The sequence below is a fragment of the Hoplias malabaricus genome, chromosome 5 (genome assembly GCF_029633855.1).
Source record: "Hoplias malabaricus isolate fHopMal1 chromosome 5, fHopMal1.hap1, whole genome shotgun sequence".
Taxonomy (NCBI): Eukaryota; Metazoa; Chordata; class Actinopteri; order Characiformes; family Erythrinidae; genus Hoplias; species Hoplias malabaricus.
In genome coordinates this window covers 46,687,766-46,705,779 of record NC_089804.1, presented here as the reverse complement: position 1 = coordinate 46,705,779, position 18,014 = coordinate 46,687,766, and the positions used below count along the sequence as shown (strand labels likewise).

Here is an 18,014-nt window from a genome sequence, read left to right as displayed (position 1 = left end):
TTTTTTTTTTTTTTTTGCTCAGTTATTCAGGGCTTTAGAATTGTGACATTTTAGCTGTACAGTGATGACACATTTACAGCAATGCCCAAAGATATCAAAAGAAGATATCGGTGCTGATGAAATTCAGACCAGAATAATATATTTTTATACAGCACATGCAAATACAATCACATCACAAAATGTTTAATTAGGAGCGGTTTTGATTCACAAGGATGTAAATGGATGTCCACATTAGTTCCGAATGTGTCTCATACTCACAAAATATGTCTTACACCAACTTGCTAAATCACTAAATTTTTTCCCAGTGGTGGTTTAAAGAAAGGTGTTCTCATTGAAGATTCCAACCTTCTTTATTTACTTTTCCCAGTCTTAGTCCAGAAAGTGAGCAGCAGAAAAGTTGGACACCAATATACGTTGCCTTCTTCAGCTCCTCTTATGTCTGAGATGTATTCATCCTCCATTCGATTGTGGATTGCAGCAGACTTCAGAGTGAACCGGAACAGCAGTAATCTCTGTTTTTGCTATCTGTTCTTTTTTACCTATTTAGAGCACAGAATCGTCTCCGTTCCCTCACTCCAAGTGATAATTCCTGATTTGTGCTCTCATACTCTCCCATACCCAAACCCACCCACCCACCCGCTCTCTCTCCCTCTATCTCTTGCTCTCTGTCTTTCTGTGATTCCGTTTCTCTCTCTCTCTCTCTCTCTCCCTGTTTGTTTTTAATCCCTTCTGACATTGTTTCTCTTCACATACCGTTCACTCTGTATCTTTGCATATTCAGTCTTTTTCGACGTTCTTCCCCATGAAGAAGGGAGCTTTTGGGGGCAACCTATTTCATTGCATCTTTTTACTTAAACTGTCCTGATAGGATTCGGTGTGGGATGAGTAGGATTTGTCTGTGTAATTTGCTTTGAAATTTCAGCGTTGACTCCTACTCCATTTCCTTCTTCTAACTCTCTGTGCTGTTGGCAGCTGTTGTCTGAGTCTTGGTCATGGTGGCCCTGAGGCTTCTTGCTGCTGTCACAGTGCATCCGTCTTGCTTTGATTGCACTCCACCATGAGCCGTTGGCCCAGTGTGATAGTGTCACCCACACACGATTAACTTCCACAGAGGTGCAGCACTGGGCCCTTCTAACCTATCCATAAACGCTAATATGTGAATATTAACAATTACTTTGGTTTTCTAACTTGCCATTTATTTGACCCTTGCTGGCCTCTGCCTTTATTTAAAACATTGCAAACCTGTGAATGTGATGCAATTATTTTTTTAACTATTAAGTAATATGATGATGTGTAATGAGATTAGAAGTTTGGTTTTGAAAATGTTAAACAGACAAAAGCTGATAGGTGGAATGACTCCCAGCAGATTGACATCATCACTATAGGTTGTTCCTATACATCAAGGCCTCTGTCTTCTGCTCATTAATGCATTTTGCAGGTGGTGGAATTAAAATGAACTGACCAAAGGCTCTCAGAACAAGAGCCGTTCCATATAGAGGTGAAGCAAACTAAGCCCCTGAAAAACAACACCATAACATTATCCCTCCTCCACGAAACCTGTCAGGTGGCACAGTGCAGTGAGGCAGGTAATGAACTGCAAAAACTGTGGGCAAGGAGCTTCATAACATGGGTTACCATGACCAAGCAGCTTCTGGCCCACAGTTTTTTTTTTTGTTGTTTTTTTTTGCTGATGCTAAAACCAACTTTGTGTCTGAGTTGCTGTGGTTCCTAAAAGCTTACACTATTCAGTAATACAACCCAGAGTTAATTGTGGAACAATTAAAGGAAGGAAGCAATTTCAGACTGATTTGTTGCAACGGTGGTATCCTATTACAGTACCATGCACAAATACAATGAGCTCTTTAAAATGACCCATCCTTTCCCAAATGTTTTTATAGGCTAACTTTATAGCCAGGTTCTTGATTTATACATCTATGAATGCTGAAATTAATCTCTTGAATTTTTCATTATCCTTGTCCATATAAAAGAGCATAACATAGACACTACCTGTTAAAGGGTTATACCTGGAACACTGGTCTCACACACATCCATCTCATTAAAGATGGCTTTTAAGAACTGATTTGTGATCATATTTACAGGGAACCCAAAAATTATCAAAAACTCCAAGGAAAAAAACAAAAACAAAAATAAAAGATTATTTAAATAAAATAATAATAATAATTATAATTTATTCTGAGCCTTAATACCATATAATCTCTCTCTATAATATTATATATATGGATCGGTTTTAATGTTTAAGGAATACCAAGCTTTGATAGTACCTAGTGAACAATCATCAGACAAATTACATATTTATCCAGACAATTACACATAGTACGACAGTTTAAACACGAGGACTGTATTTAGTGAAGAATGCCCTCTAGTGGCGGTTGCTAGTCAGTGAGAGGATAAACAAGAGGATTATATTCAGATGGGTTCTTATACTTTGTTGAAAATTGTGTGTGTGAGTGTGAATTATCCTGTGTCTGTTCAAAATACAGGAGGAAACGAACTAGAATTGTGCTTGAATTGTCCTATTTACCATTTTTACAATCTTGGGAGCTTTGGGCCTTTTCGAAATAGGTCGATATAGGCTACATCACCCACCCTCTAAAGAAATATACTGAGGTTTGATAAACAGGCCTGGTATATGTAGCTAGACCTGTAAGGGTCCTTCATGCCTTCCTCTAAAATAAACTTCTCTGAGAATCCTTTATTCATTGATTCGTAACCACGAAGAGTTAAGAGGAATGTATTAATCATTCCTCGGGCGCGGTGTTTCTGGATTAGCTGACATTAGCGCTAATGTGATTTTGGGGCAGAGAACCTAATTCCCGTTAAACAAAATATACCTGGCACCATAAAATCCTTTCTCCCCTTCTCACTTCATGTAGGGAATTCTCATTTCTCTGAAAGAAGTATTTTTAAATTTTAAACTCAATTTTACATTCAGCCTTTTCTTTTAGAACAATTAAACATCCATAAATATGTTAGTGATATATTGCAGGGACATTTTTTTTCCGCACCTCGTCTTGAAAAGTCACATTTTCTACTTACCACACCCAAAGTAATCCTATTTACAAATACAGACTCATCACTACATGAAACCATATTGCACATATATTTTTCCACACATTTTAATTTCCACAAATTTAATTGCACTGATTTTTTAAATAATTAATTCCATCAAGAAAATCTTCTTTTTATAAAAGAAGGGTGGTCTCTGCCTTTTGAGCAATCCTGATTAATAAAGATTATATCCCCTAGAACCCTTTTATATAATGAAAGAAATATAAAATTTAGGAAAGCAGTACCATGGTGAAACATGTCGCTGTCACATAGTGATCCTTGGTTTGTGGGTTCAAACCCAGTCTTGTATCACTGCCTGTGAGGAGTTTGGTGCTTGGTCTCTTTACACAATCCATAAACACATGTTGATAGGTGGTATGTGTGTGGTGCCCTGTGATGGACTGGAGCCCCATTTAGAGTGTGTTCCAGCCTTGTGCTACAGTGATATACTAGGGTGACCAGATCTGAGATGGTGAAAAAGAAGACACGTCTCCGGGGAGGGGGGGTGGGGGGTGGACGACTACTGACGTGCAAACTGACCAATTAAATGTTTACAGAGAAGGTTATCAACCAATAACGGTAGCTCTACAGTCAGACCGTCCAATCAGAAGATTTTAGGCTACTTAACCACGCCCCCTTCTCACTCAAGCGAACCAATCGGAGTAGGGGAGGGAGGGACTAGTTTGTGAACGACACGCTTCTAGAAAGTCTATGTAAGCTCTAGAAAATCAAAATCCCGGACGTTTGTGAAATTTCGCCAGGACATTTTTTAAGTCTAAAAAAGAGGACATGTCCGGGTAAAAGAGGACGCTTGGTCACCCTAGATATACCCTTTTTGCCTAACTTTCATATCTTCATTTCCACTCTATTTTTTGTTCCATCTGAAGCACTGTCCCCCATCATAGTCATTTCAGAGAGGTAGCAGAAATTGACAGTACCTTAACGGAAGAGCAGACCCTTGAGCTGAAACATCAATCTCATTTTACGTTCCTGTGACACACTGCTCTCCTTCCTGGTGAAGGATACTGTGTGATGTCCAGTGATTCTTTATCAGTGATATCAGTGTGCAGCAGTCACCTCAAAGTAATACAGTGTCAGTGTAGGAACATTGCAACTAAAAATTCCATGAAAGTTGATGAGCGTTTGAGCCTGTAAAATCCAATAAAGCCAGGAGACCCACGTAGAGTAAACGAGCATCATGTCAGCTTAACTGATTTGATTCACTGAGCTCAGAAAACTGGAAAACACATTAATTCTGAGTGGCCTTTGACTGATGGTTGTATTTTATCAGAGTTGCCTCTTTCTTTTTTATTATATTACAGTCCCCCAAAGAGAATAGCATAGTGTAACCAGGTAATTGACAGATAATTAAGAATTTGCATAATCATTCTTTCCATTTTGTTACTAGGGGTGATGGTGAGACACTTCTAGACATCAGAAGTATTTCTAAATAAATTGCTATGCCCCCCTATGTCACATTAAATATCTTAGAAAATAATAACATTGGATTATTCAAGATAGATTGTTTCTTTAAGGCCCAAGTGTTTGTAGACACTTCTTATAATTAGTGAATATATGAGTTCAAATTTCTTTTGGGTGCCACATCCAGAGCTTTGTCCAGGATTAGTCATTGAACAAGGAATAGATCTACATTTCCTTCTATATAATTACATTTACTTGGAGCATTTGATCTCTCTCTCTCTCTCTCTCTCTCTCTCTCTCTCTCTCTCTCTCTCTCACACACACACACACACACACACACACACACACACACACACACACACACACACACACAGCTCCATTCAGCTCTGTCACAACTGCTGAATCCCATTCTCCTAAACGTGTGTGTTTTGCTTGATGATGGCCTCCACAGCAATTTGAGCTTTCTCATTACAGCCTAAATGAGGTGCTGTGGCATAATTAGTTTGCAGTTGGAGCGTGATGCTGACTTGCTTACAGCACAGAGGAGCATGTTGTGCTCATGCCTAATGACTTGAGTACAATGTGAAGGGTTTATGTTCATGCTCAATTTCCAGGACTAGTGACTCATAAGGCATTCATCTCCCTCTTGTTGGCATGTCAGCAATGTTCCCTTTTTCACCTGGTTGTGATATCTTCTGTCTCTGGTCATTGTATAATCTTGTCTACATAGAGGTTAAGACAAACATCTTAGGAAGTGGATAACAACATGTTCTGATAGAAAAGATTTTTAGGGTGAAATAAAGACTGCCGGCTCTTGGTCATTCTCCATTATCTTACAGTGTATCCAGGCAAGTGACTTGTACTCTTAAAACCAATGACACTTGGTTACCAGAATATTGTACTTTTTAATAGCTGTGTAGTATATAGCAATAATTACTATCTATTTATTACTATCTATCCACTTATTGTCAGCAGAAAATGTCTCATAGACTTTATCCTGACTCCTTCAAATAGGTACCAATAACATGCATAGTGTGCTTTTTAGGTATGCAAAATCTGAACCATTTAAGATCAGAATTGAATGATTTTTGTTCAAAAGAGCGCATTTTGACTACTTTTGGTTTGTTGCACTCACCAGTGAAACTAAGCATGTCACTGTGCTAAACTGCCAGATGCCTCTTGCTTTTAATATCACACTTTATCTGATAAAGGTAATATTATAGACAGATTTTATAGTTTTTAAAAAAGCCAGAAAATAAGTAATAGTGCAAGTGTCTTTTATGTGTGTCTTTTTATTTTTTATTATGGTTTTATATTTGGTCACTAACAACCATATAACATGCTTCTATATGATGATATAACCATTGACCTGTATGATCATTTACACTCATATGTAAATATTTGGATGACCTTGGTTGAATTTCATGTTTGTAGTTTCTTCAGAGAACACACATGTGCATATTTAAAACTCAACTAGCAAAATATTGTAAACAGTAATGATAAATAATTTATAACTATATTACACACACACACACACACACACACACACACACACACACATATATATATATATATATATATATATATATATATATATATATATATATATAGAGAGAGAGAGAGAGAGAGAGAGAGAGAGAGAGAGAGAGAGAGTTAGTTCATAGCAGTGTTTTTGAGGATCCAGTTGCTACTGACACCTGGGCAAATCCAGTGGCCGCTGGGGGGCAGCAGATATAAGTGGATGAGGCGTCTGTTGGCGGTCGGTGGGCATTTTTATACGCTGTTATTTGTCAGAAGGAGGACAGATGCAGTTCTGGAGAAAGCCCGAGGGCAGCGTCAACCCTCTGCCGCGGAAATGGAGGAAGAATAATTCCCTACTGTCTGTTCGTTGTTTCAGGGACGGAAATAGAGGTCTGCATTATGCATTCCACGACACTGCATACTCCCCAGGGTGAGCCCTGGCAATCACAGAAGACAAATATCGATTAATCCTACGGCCTGCTGCGACTAGCCAGGGCTTTCTTCAATTATCGGAGGCTTCCTCCCGGAGAAACAGCTGCCGGTCTATTGGTGCAAACTCCTTTACATGCGCATTCCCATTGTTTCAGTTTAGTCAAGTACTATTTATTTATGAAACAAGCAGTATAAGTATCTAAATTTTATAATTTTCCAAATGTGTAAAGTGGTTTAAAGGATACTGTTTTGAGTTTGGATTAAATTCCAGCACTTTTAACACAAGAAAGTAACCAGCTTATTGATTGGTATTTAGAAATAATATTGAGCTTCCTTCAAGAGATGTTTGGATGTTTTTTAATCAACATGCACACTAATCAGAATCGCCGCCCTCCATACAATGAGCATAAAACAAGTGTATTAATGCCCCTTCATGCCATTGATTAACAAACTACATACTCATCTGTCATTCAAAAGTACATATATAGATATTAACAAAAAACTAATATACAGACGCACAAAAACCCAAACGAAACCAACACAATGTATAAATAAACCAAAAATCACACAATACTATAATGCCTTCAGTGCCTAAAACCTTTTGCTTCAGAAGGAATCTATGAATTTGCATAGTACCCACCTCAATCACTACTTACACATCCATCACTCGCCTGGAGCTTGGAAACCCCACCCATAAATTGTGAAGATTGGCTTCTTAGGTTATTGATGTAAGAAATCCTTTGCTGTCTGAATTAACCTGTTTAACCTGTCTTTGGAACACTGCAGTGTTGTGCATGGTAGTTCCTAGCATATAAACAACAACACATGGAGATGCTATCAAGGTGAAACCCTGAAATGGGACGGTGTCTTTAAAATAATTACATATGCAGTGAGTAATAATTTAGATTTAAATAAATATGTAAGGGGGCTGTTTATTTATACAGTGTTGGTTTTGCTCAGTTTATGTGTAGGTAGCAGTATATGTGGTATCACGTGATTGCACTTAAATAATTTGTATAAACTGTATAAATTATTTAGCTCTGTTTCTTAAGTCTTATATACACATTTGTGAATAATATGAATGGGTATTGCCGCATGCAGAGACATGGCGATCTGAAAAAGCTTTTGAGCACACCAGCGTGTATTTATCCGCCAGTTTTCGTACAGAATCAGCGTCCTGCGCTGTGATTGGCTAGTAGTTCACCCTCCCGCTTGTAGGATTGGCTTTTGGCTTTTATTTGTGAATTACTGTCCAATCACAGCGTAGGAGGCGGGGTTGTCTGAAAACGGGCGGCAAAGGAAGACTGGAGCCAATAGAAATATTCATGCGCCCAAGCATCTGTTTTTTTGCCTAAGAAAACAGAAAAACGCGAACCACTTCACCGCGGACAGAGACTCCAGCCTGTCTCGCTCTGTCACTGCCTCCCTCCCTATCTTTCTCTCTCCTCTTCTCCGAGGGAGACTCACGGTTATAGTGTGGGAGAAGTTTACCGCAGCCTCATGGACCGTGTGGTGTGTGTTTCGCCTGGATCAGGACACAATATCGGTAATGAAGGTTAAAGCAGTTGTGCTTTGAAGTTTTGTTTTAACTTAGCTTGCTAACGTTGTATCTATGGGATAGAGATTTGAGTCTGTGTTTATATGTTTTCAGGACATTTCGATGATTAAAGACGTTACGGTTCATTAAATCAAAAGCTGTTTTTCGTCAGTCAGAAAGAGCGGTGATGTTTTAATGCGGTAACTCGTTTTTCCACTCAGGGAGCTGAACATTTCAGCGGGACCTTAGTCAGTTACACTCATGTAATATCGTTCCCAATATGTAGTCTGATGTAGTTATATTTATTTTTAAAGTCAGCGTAGTGTGGGAAGTGTACAGTGGTCAGGAGCAGTAACGTTTTTTTTTCACCTGATTCCCAACGGCCGCTTCGCGTGAGCAGAACCGCGAGCTCGAACTGTTAAGGCGCGCGACCGTTGTACGAGCGACGGGCTTCAGTGGAGAGCGTGCGCTGCTGTGCTTTTATAGAAAAAGTGTTGGTAGCTTATGCGTGTTAAAGTGGATTTTCCTGCCAAAAATATGTAGGTTTGTCGTATTTTTAGGGGTTTTCTGTGTTTATAATCTCGCCGTCATACTGGCTCTTACTGATTTTGTCTTAAACGCATGTAATTGCTGATTTTGCATGGATTATTCTTTTGCTCTTCCCTTTTTACCACAAATATTTATGTATAGTTGCACCTGTTGTTAATAACATCACATCATCCCCTTTTCATTCCAGGCACCATCATATGATTGCTATATTGTCAATTATTGTTTCTCAACTTGTTTGACCACCACTGAATTCAGAACTTTCTGTATATTCGGTGGCTGAGGTGAACGCAAACCTAAGCAGAGTGGATAGATATGAAACGGTTCATTTTACAGAAACTTGCCAGTTCAGATTTTCTTAGAATGTATTTAATAGTTACCATGGGTCATGTCTTCAACAAAAAATATAGCCATTTTTTTAATATACAGAGTGACCTCTGAACCAATGAGTGTCTTCTGAATACTTTAGTACTTAGAAATATAATCTGAAAACGATTTAATTAGGGACTACTTTGTCTTACATCCACTGGCACATACCCCAACACCACCAATTAAAAAGTAAACCCAAATTGTAGGCCAAATCATATGCATCATATAACAATGTCTAAGGCAACAGATATCATATTTGTAGCCATTGTATTTAACAAAATATAATTTGAACAACGTGGGGTGTTTTTCCATGAACAGAACATTTCACATCAGAGCATATTGAATGACTTGTTCACACCTTAACAACTGAACTTTGAAAAAACAGTGGAATATATATTTTCTTATTTACCAATTCAGACACTATCACATCTGAACCACACTTATAGATTTTTGTCTGTGAGAGAGTGAATCTAATACCAGAGAACTCAACAATAGATGTTGGGAAGCTGAGAAGCTTTATCAAGATTAATCATTGCATAACCATAGGATCTCTGTTTTATCTAGGTGTAGTACAGCACTGAATGATTTGGTCTCGGTTTTGCTAGTGCACCCGGGGGTAGTAATTACTGCCTCATGTGTGGAAGTGATAACCCATGATTTCTTGGCAGTCATTTGCATAATCACATGAAGTGCTGACACACTGTACCTCCTATTTACCACAGATGCTTAAGTATGTGCAGCAGCTTTGACATCTGGTAATTAATAAGTTCATGTGGATTTATATTAAATATCACATTTTGGGTTTTTGCTTAGGACTTTAACATTTTATTTGTATCACTGACACTTAATTTTAACACGAATAAATTTTGTTGGATTCTAATGACATCTTCTCAATTTTTGCAGATCTTCTTAAATTTACTTGCACTTCATCTCCATATGATGGAGGGCTAAAACTGTCCTTACAGGACTGCAGAAAAACACACAAGAATGTAAAGCATTGCATTATGCATAACATGCAAATAGACCTTAGCCTTTCGTGCTCAGTCAGATCTGTGACCTGAGGTTAATGAGCAACTGTATAGAGTAGAGGACAGCTGTGATTCCAGGCTGAGTCACAGAAAGCAACGTGTTGTTCAGTATCAAGGAGCTGCAGTTTCAGACAGTTTTACTACAGTTTATACTCCGATCAGCTAAACAAAATAAAATTATAAATGACTGAATGTAAATTAGGAAAGCTCTGTCAGAGAGGCGCTGGCGCTGACAATTTCTTTGTTATTTAGTCAGACACTTTTCTGTGTCCAAGCACTTGCCAATTAATTGCTTTATCCAGTCACTGGATTTAATTAATTTCCATTGAGTGGCTGGAAGATTCATGGAAGCAGATAGGAACAGGGGAGCAGGCTGGCATTTAGTACTGGTTTTATTTTTTCGGTTTCAGATGCTCACTGTGGGGTTGAACTTGTGGGTGATTAAAACGCTAGACATGAATTACAAAGGTAAAAAAACTAAGGAAGGTTTCAAGGGTCAAAGCTTTTTATGAGACAAATCACTGGAGCAATATAAGATGTGAAAAAATAATTATAGTCTACCATTTGCTTGCATGTATTTAATATTGATTTATGCTATTAAGTGCAAGCCTTTTTATGACTTAATTTTCTCTGTTATATTTATCATCGTATGTATTGACCTGTTGTATGCAGGAGGAAGGTGTAATCAGGATTAGCTTCTGATCTCCGTAACAGAGCAAGCAAGCAGGGGGAAGTTGGGAATGCAGTACGAACGGGCTCCAGTGACTCAGTGTTTATTTAATCATACCAATGAGGACTTCCTTTGCTGTGAGTCCTCTTCCTGCCAGTGGCTTTCAAGGGAGTGTGCTGTTGTTGAGGGTGATGGATAGATTATCAGCATGCTCACTTAACCCCACAACTCTGAGCCCCTCCCAGCCCCCACAGTCCTGTTCACCTCATTAAAATTGAAAAAGTAATTAAATGCAATTGCAGGCCATCAAGAGGACATTATAGACCCTGGCACATCTATCACTATTTATTTGTCACAAGCACATGACTTGTGAAATAAAATGCTTTTTTTTGATACGCAGCTATCATATTTTCCCATATCACTAATGACTGCATAGCTTTCGGTGCTTGTATTTTATTCAGGGTGCACATTGCAATATGGGGTTACATTGCAGGATGCCTTTTCTATAAACAAACATACATCAACAAGCTCATAAAGGCTCCTTGTACTGCATACCGGCACTCTTTGTTTTGACGAGATGTAAATGACGGGAGAATACAGTACTGTATATTCCCAGAAATTAGTTCTAGACAGGAGCAGCTATATGTGTGTGTGTGTGTTTTTCTTTGTTCTTTTTTTGTGTGTCTGTGTGTGTGAGAAAGGAATTGTTTGATAATGTAAGAGCTGTTTTACAGGGAAGCTCGATGAAATGCTTTGTCACAAGCAGTAATGCTCATTTCCACTGGGCTCCTGATCATTAGAATGATAATGCTTTTCTCATTACATACCTCTTTGCAACCGTTTACACAACTTTAGGAGCACATATTAAAGAAGAGGAGAAGAAGAAGATAAGCCCCAACACAGACATTACCATTCAGGTCTCAGTTAAGGAGAATTTCATGTATTCATGTTAGTGCTGGTAGAAATATTCAGTTACATTGTCATACAATCCAGTTTTTCTCTTTTTATTAATTTTTTTTATTTAATATTAGATTTTTCTTACATTTTAGGAAGATAACAAGCACATAGCTGCTGTAATTTTATAGTCTTTAAAAAGTAAAAACAAGTAAGTAGGAATACAGGGAAAGGTTCGCATTCTAGGAGACCAGATAGGGGAGTGCAGGGGGATGTTGTAGTAGACCTGCAAAAGATGTATAGCCTATATTTGTCTGTTGTTGAGGAATATTTAGTTTCCAGTGGTGAAATTATTGGATGGCTTCATGTTTTTTTCTCTAGATTGTTTTTGCATATCCTACATACTGCTTATGGGCTTTAGCATCCCCAGTAGTGATGAATCTTTTATTTATGTTGCAGTCATGATTTTTTGATTCAGGTATCATTTGTCATATGTGGTTCTTATTTGTCCTTTTTTCTCCCCTGAGTGCTTCTTCATTTCAGTTGAAAGCCGGTACGTCTGTGCATAATGCCATACAAAGATCAATGAAATATTTGTTTATGAATGTAATACTTTCACAAATTCAACCAAGACAGGACTGAGTACAGGTACATGTACCAGTATACATTTTCAAAGAAGAAAACAAAATGAAGCAACATATTTAGTAACTTTATTTACTCTGTCAAATCTAACATGATACATTTACAGAATTTGGCTCTGTTCCTTTGAATTCTAAGAAGATGCATGAGTAATTGAACTGAAATATGTAATAGAATTGAAAGTCTAATTGAACACTCTCATTCTTGTGACATAACCTCAGGATAATGCTGGGTGATATGAGCACAAACCAATATCACGATTAATTGCACATTTTACCGCAATTAAAATTAATGTACAATTATTTTGTTTTTGTATTTTTGACCCTCATAGTTCCGTGACGAGGCTTGTATGGTAAATATGCTCCAGTGTTAAAGCTGGGATATTTTTTCTAATGTTGCTGGGAGCTTCTTCCTCTCTTGTTATCTGAGTATTCTTTATATTTGGTGTGTGATTGTGCTTTTGGTCACTGAAATTGTTTTTTCTCAGCATTTACATTTGACATCTTTTTGTTCAGTGTTGTCTTAATTATAGTCACAACACAGCATGTCCAAACCACAGACGCTGTGTTTGCCTTTTGTACGATCTCCTTAAGTTGCTTGGTCGGCCTTGGCATTTAGGGTGCTTCCATGTGACAGAAAGGGGCAGAATCACGTGACTACAGCTTGGTGGCATGGTTTTAAAGGGACAGTATATGAACACACAGTATAACAGAATAAACATAATCGATATAGAGAAAATTATGTTAATTAAAAGTTCTGAATGTGGATTTCGATTAATTGCCCATCCCTACCTCAGGATGTCTTTAGCTAAAGAGTGATGTTGGCATGATACATGCTTCTTGAATGTGCAAATCAAATAGTAATATAGGGATTTCTAGTGGAGCTGCAAGCTGCATTGCCTCTGAATGAAGTGCTGTATTACAAAGCTCTTTGATATACTGTCCTTCTCTTCAGAGACATTTATGTGGTCTGTCATTGTGTTTTTGAAGAGAGATGTGAGTCTGTGGCTTTTTAAAGAGGAATGTCACTGTGTCTGTTTCCAGTGAAGGACCTGTCAGGATTATAAAACTGAGTTAAAGGACAATGCAAGTCGCCTGCATGATTAGTCCAAGCATGAATGAGGCCAGTGAAGAAAACATGTTCTGTCTCTACATGCAGCCCTGCTGCTCATGAAATTTAGCAGAGATGGCCATGCAGATATGACAGACTTTGTTTCCACTCTTTGGCTAACTCTCATCTCTCTCTTTTTTTTCTTTCGCTCTGCTGACCCCTCTCTCTCAGGCCTGTGGCAACAAGAGTTTCAGATTGTTCCACCAGAATCTCTGACAGTGAGGAGAAGCAGAGAGACAATGCTGAAGGTGCACTGTGCATAACGCAAAAAAACATAGGTTTACGTGCATGCAGACATGTTTTCATCTGTGTGCTATGTGGTTGGTAGGCCACTAGAATCAATAAGAATCTTTTAAGGCTGGTTTATCCATTCAAAAGGGAGGTGAGTAAAAGTAAATAAGCTTTAGGGATGTTTGAAAGCAGTCTCTCTGCTTACTGTTATATGCTGTTTCATTTTTACTAGTTTTCTGAGTTAATAATTATAACAATTGTGCACTTAATGCACTAAAAGACAAACTAAAAGTGCAATAGTCCGCTGTTCATTTAGGGGAAAATCTCAAGGTGCTACAAAGTTATTTCAATACAATGTAAAAATTATTCTAAAATGTATAGTACACAGCTTAAAAGAAAAAAGAAGATAAATATTTAAACGACATACCATATACTTAATAAAAGGCTTTTCTAAATTAAACTCCTTCATTCTGTGCACAGTGGCACACAAAATATTTAAGAAGAGGCTTTTATGAATAAATATCTTTAAAGAGGCATATTATTAAAAAAAAAAAAAACAAAGCATAACACACAGATCTTCAAACAAATCTTTTCAGTGCATGTGCAGATTAATTTGTGTATCTGGAGTACATACACAATCTGTGAAGCAAGATATCCCAGTCAGTTTTTGTTAGCTAAGTCAGAAAACATATGATAAAACAGGACATACTTTTTTGCACTTCATCGTCAAGTGCAGAGATTTTGTGCTGCCTCTTTCATTATATCTTTTTGCAGTGCCGTTTCCGTCATTGCAGCAGAGAGTGAATGTGCATGTGATGTTACGCAGGCATGGAGTGCATGTTTTGCATCCAGACTACATTGAGATCATCCATTGTGTTTACTTTAGTTCTGGGAATTTGGAGAAGATGTTTAGGTCACGCTAACCCATGCTTTAACATTCTTTCTTATGAGTGTCAAATCCCACTTCCTTTCTTATATCTGGGATCCCATAACTGTCCCACTTTCTGGCACTCTTAATCCACAAATGCAATCATTCACTGGATACATTCCTCTCTTGCCCAATTCTCATGTCTGACCTAATTTTTGTGTTTCCTTGTGGTTGTCCAGTCCCAGTAGGGGTCAGAAGGATGGGTGGAAGAAGAAAGATACTTGGTACTGCAGCTCTGTAGTCAGACAGCAAGATGGGTGTAGCTTCACCTAAATTTTAAAATTCCAAGAAATCTGTCTGACATTTTTTCATTCTTTTGCAGAACATTACCTCGTCAAAAGAGTAAATAACACATTTGTTTTCTGGCTGATGTAGCTGCAGTTATTGCCTTTTCTGGTAGACCTGGGATGATTAAACACGAGTTATAGATACGGTTTACATCTTAAAATTTGGAAATAAATAGCAAGGATAGTCCTAGACTGAAAAATATTTTTATCACAAGTTTACAACACAGTGCCTGGTGAACTTATGAAGTTAGAATAAGTTGTCTATCAGTGGGGAAGAGAGTGAATATGTATATATCGCTTTTTAGCTTCTTTTACCAATGGAGTGTTCGGACAGAAGAACCATGAAGGATTTTATTGGGTAATCCATCTGGGCATTCCAGGGAGGTCTTATCACAAATACATGTAAATCTTATATCTAAGTGTATTAATTTACTGCATATCTTCTATCATTATGTCTGTTTGTATGTGCTTAAAACTCAAATAGCCTTCTTTATATTTCTTTACTCTTGTTTAGTCTAATTTTTTCCTTCAATCCTCCTTTTTTCTGCTGGTTTGCTAGAAGTGTGTATTTGTGTAATTATGAAAATGAATATACATTATCAACATATGGTGTTATCTTGAAATACACATCTACAGTATTCTTTCGCTCTTAATGCTTTAATGGAAGCTGGCTGTCACTGTGTGTATATAACCATCCACATCAATATCTCAGTGTTTTGCAATGTGTCACACATTTTTCTTCTGTCCTTCTGTAATCTTGCTGCTTTAGTAAAAATATTGGCACACTACAGGCGTTTCATGTAGTGTAATGAAGGCTGATCACATGCATGAATTCTTGTTTTTATAGTGAATGCCTGAGGATTACAGGCACATTGCACATGACACTGATTTTGTATACAAGCTTTATGTGTTTGTTGTTTCAGCCTTATGAGATTCTGCTTTAATCATATGTTGTTCCCTTTGCCTCTTCACCTCCACCCTTTCCTACTCTCTGAGGCATAATCTTGTTTCTGCACTGCTGGCTAAGCCCCATTGAATCAAGGGGGACTGTGCATGAAGACTGAAAAAGTGCAGGAACGAGAAGAGGAATCAAGGGCTGCCATTACACCAGCACAGAAGAGAGGAAACAGCGTAGCAGACCATAGAAGGGATAAATTATAAATGACAGTCAGCATCAGGATTTCAGAATGAATTTGCAGTTGATAGGAGGGGGTAGGAAGGTTTGACACTTGAGAGCCTTGTTCAGAAAAATGTGTTATTGAGGGCAGCAAGATGAAAATTTACCAGCCAGTCCAATGTGATCTGGAGCCCCAACAAAATCCGATCTGGCCTGCAAAATAATTAAAATAAATTCATTTTAAAATAAATCATTCACGCATTCATTGTTTGTAACCGCTTATCCAGTTCAGGGTTGCGTGGGTCCGGAGCCTACCCAGAATCATTGGGCACAAGGCAGGAACACACCCTAGTGTGGGCGTCAGTCCTTCACAGGGCAACATACACTCACACATATGAACACTTTTGAGTCGCCATTCCACCCACGGCGTGTGTTTTTGGACTGAGGGAGGAAACACATGCAGACACAGGGAGAACACACTTGAACCCTCAACCTCCAGGTCCCTGGAGCTATGTGACTGTGACACTGCCTGCTGCACCACTGTGCCGCATAATTTAAATTTTCTATTAATATTAGCCGCTTTCACAGACTACTCTATTACAGTCCATATTATTACACCATATTATTGTAGCACCAAACATAGTAGTGTAGTTTCAGCAGCAGCTCAATGAATATAAACAACTAGCAAAAATGACCAAAAGAACAGTGGACAGTAAATGCAGGGGTTTTCAAGACAGGTGGGATCTTGAATCATTTTTTAGCATATCTGTTTTGTGTGTGGAGATGATGTGGTCATGATTAAAGTATACAATATAGAATAAAATTAAGTAAGAGCTAAAAAACTGACAGCAATGTCAGTGATGCACAAGAGGCTATGTTTACGAAGGGAAAATCAAAAAGTGACAATGCAGTAAAACCTAGTTTCATTGTTGCAGAGGAATTAGCTAACCTTTTACTGAGGGTGAAACAGCACACATTTGCAATGTAGTGTGTCCAGACAAAAGACAAGCATTTGTAAATGTCAGCCTTAGCAGAAGTATAGTGGCTGATCGTGCGAACAAGATCAATCTACAGAAGCAGCTCCCTGAAAATGGAAATGAATATTTAGCTCATTCTGTTTCTGTTGATTTTACTGACACAGCTCCCTTATCAGTGTTCATTTGTAGGGTGGACTCCAACTTATCTGTTACTGTTAGCTTCCAGGTGTTAAACCTATGCATTGTGCAACAGCTGGAAATTACATTTTTTCAGAATGTGGAGAAAGGTGTGAATGACAAGAGGTTGCTGTGGAGCAAATTCATGTAGCTGATGACAGATGAAATGCCTGCAGTATGCAGTGATGGTAGTGGACTGGTGGGGAGAGTGTGAGAAAAAATGAGGGAGGAGAATTGTGCTTGTATGCTGACAGTCTACCAGTATATTATACACCAGAAGGCCATTTGTGGCAAATCACTGAGAATGGATCATGTTATAGAAGAAGAAGCACCTTTATTGATCCCCTTAGGGAAATTGCTTCTCTGCATTTGACCCATTCGTGGCAGTGAACATACAAACTCACACTAGGGGCAGCGAGCACAGCTGAAGCAAGGGGCTGCCAACCACCTCTGCACCAAAGAGCAGTTTGGAGGTAGGTGCTTGCTCAATTGCACTTCAACAGTGAATGTATTTTCTATTGCTGGTCCTTCTGGCCTGAAGCTTGCTTCTCTCACCTGAAGGCCATGACTGCCCCCCACTACACTTGTTCTTAGCCAAAAGTCAGAGAAACAATGTGCGATGCGAATTATGTGTGCTGTAATGAAAGCAGTTAATCTGAGCCAAGGGTTTAAGTAATTGTCCGTTTCAGTCATTACTTGATGAGATGAATTCTGAATCTGCTTATGTACCCTCCCACACAGAAGTGCATTGGCTAACTTGAGGAAATATGCTGGAAATGTTTTGAACTGTGTAAGGAAATATGTCATTTTATATCATATAAGCCATTTTTATGATCTATATATTGTCCCACAATTTTTTTGCGATAAATTATATTATCATTTTAAGACCATTATATGCCACAGATATAATTTTAATATAATAGCATACTAATGCATCTACCCCCTTAACCATCCATCCATCCATTATCCACCTCTTATCCGGGTCCGGGTCGCGGGGGAAGCAGTCGGAGCAAAGAAACCCAGACCTCCCTCTCCCCAGCCACCGCCTCCAGCTCCTCCG

General features: G+C 38.4%; 1 protein-coding gene across 2 annotated transcripts in view; it reads left to right on the top strand.

Moving 5' to 3' along the window:
• Nucleotides 1-7,733: 7,733 nt before the first annotated feature.
• The window catches only part of LOC136696663 (kelch domain-containing protein 8B-like), a 105,716-nt gene continuing 95,435 nt past the window's right edge, over nt 7,734-18,014 (top strand). The window contains exons 1-3 of one of the 2 annotated variants that reach the window (XM_066671261.1): nt 7,734-7,990; nt 13,409-13,619; nt 15,711-15,895. The gene's annotated coding sequence lies outside the window, so the exon portion shown is untranslated. The remainder of the gene's footprint in view (nt 7,991-13,408; nt 13,620-15,710; nt 15,896-18,014) is intronic. The other variant, XM_066671260.1, reaches the window with a different exon arrangement.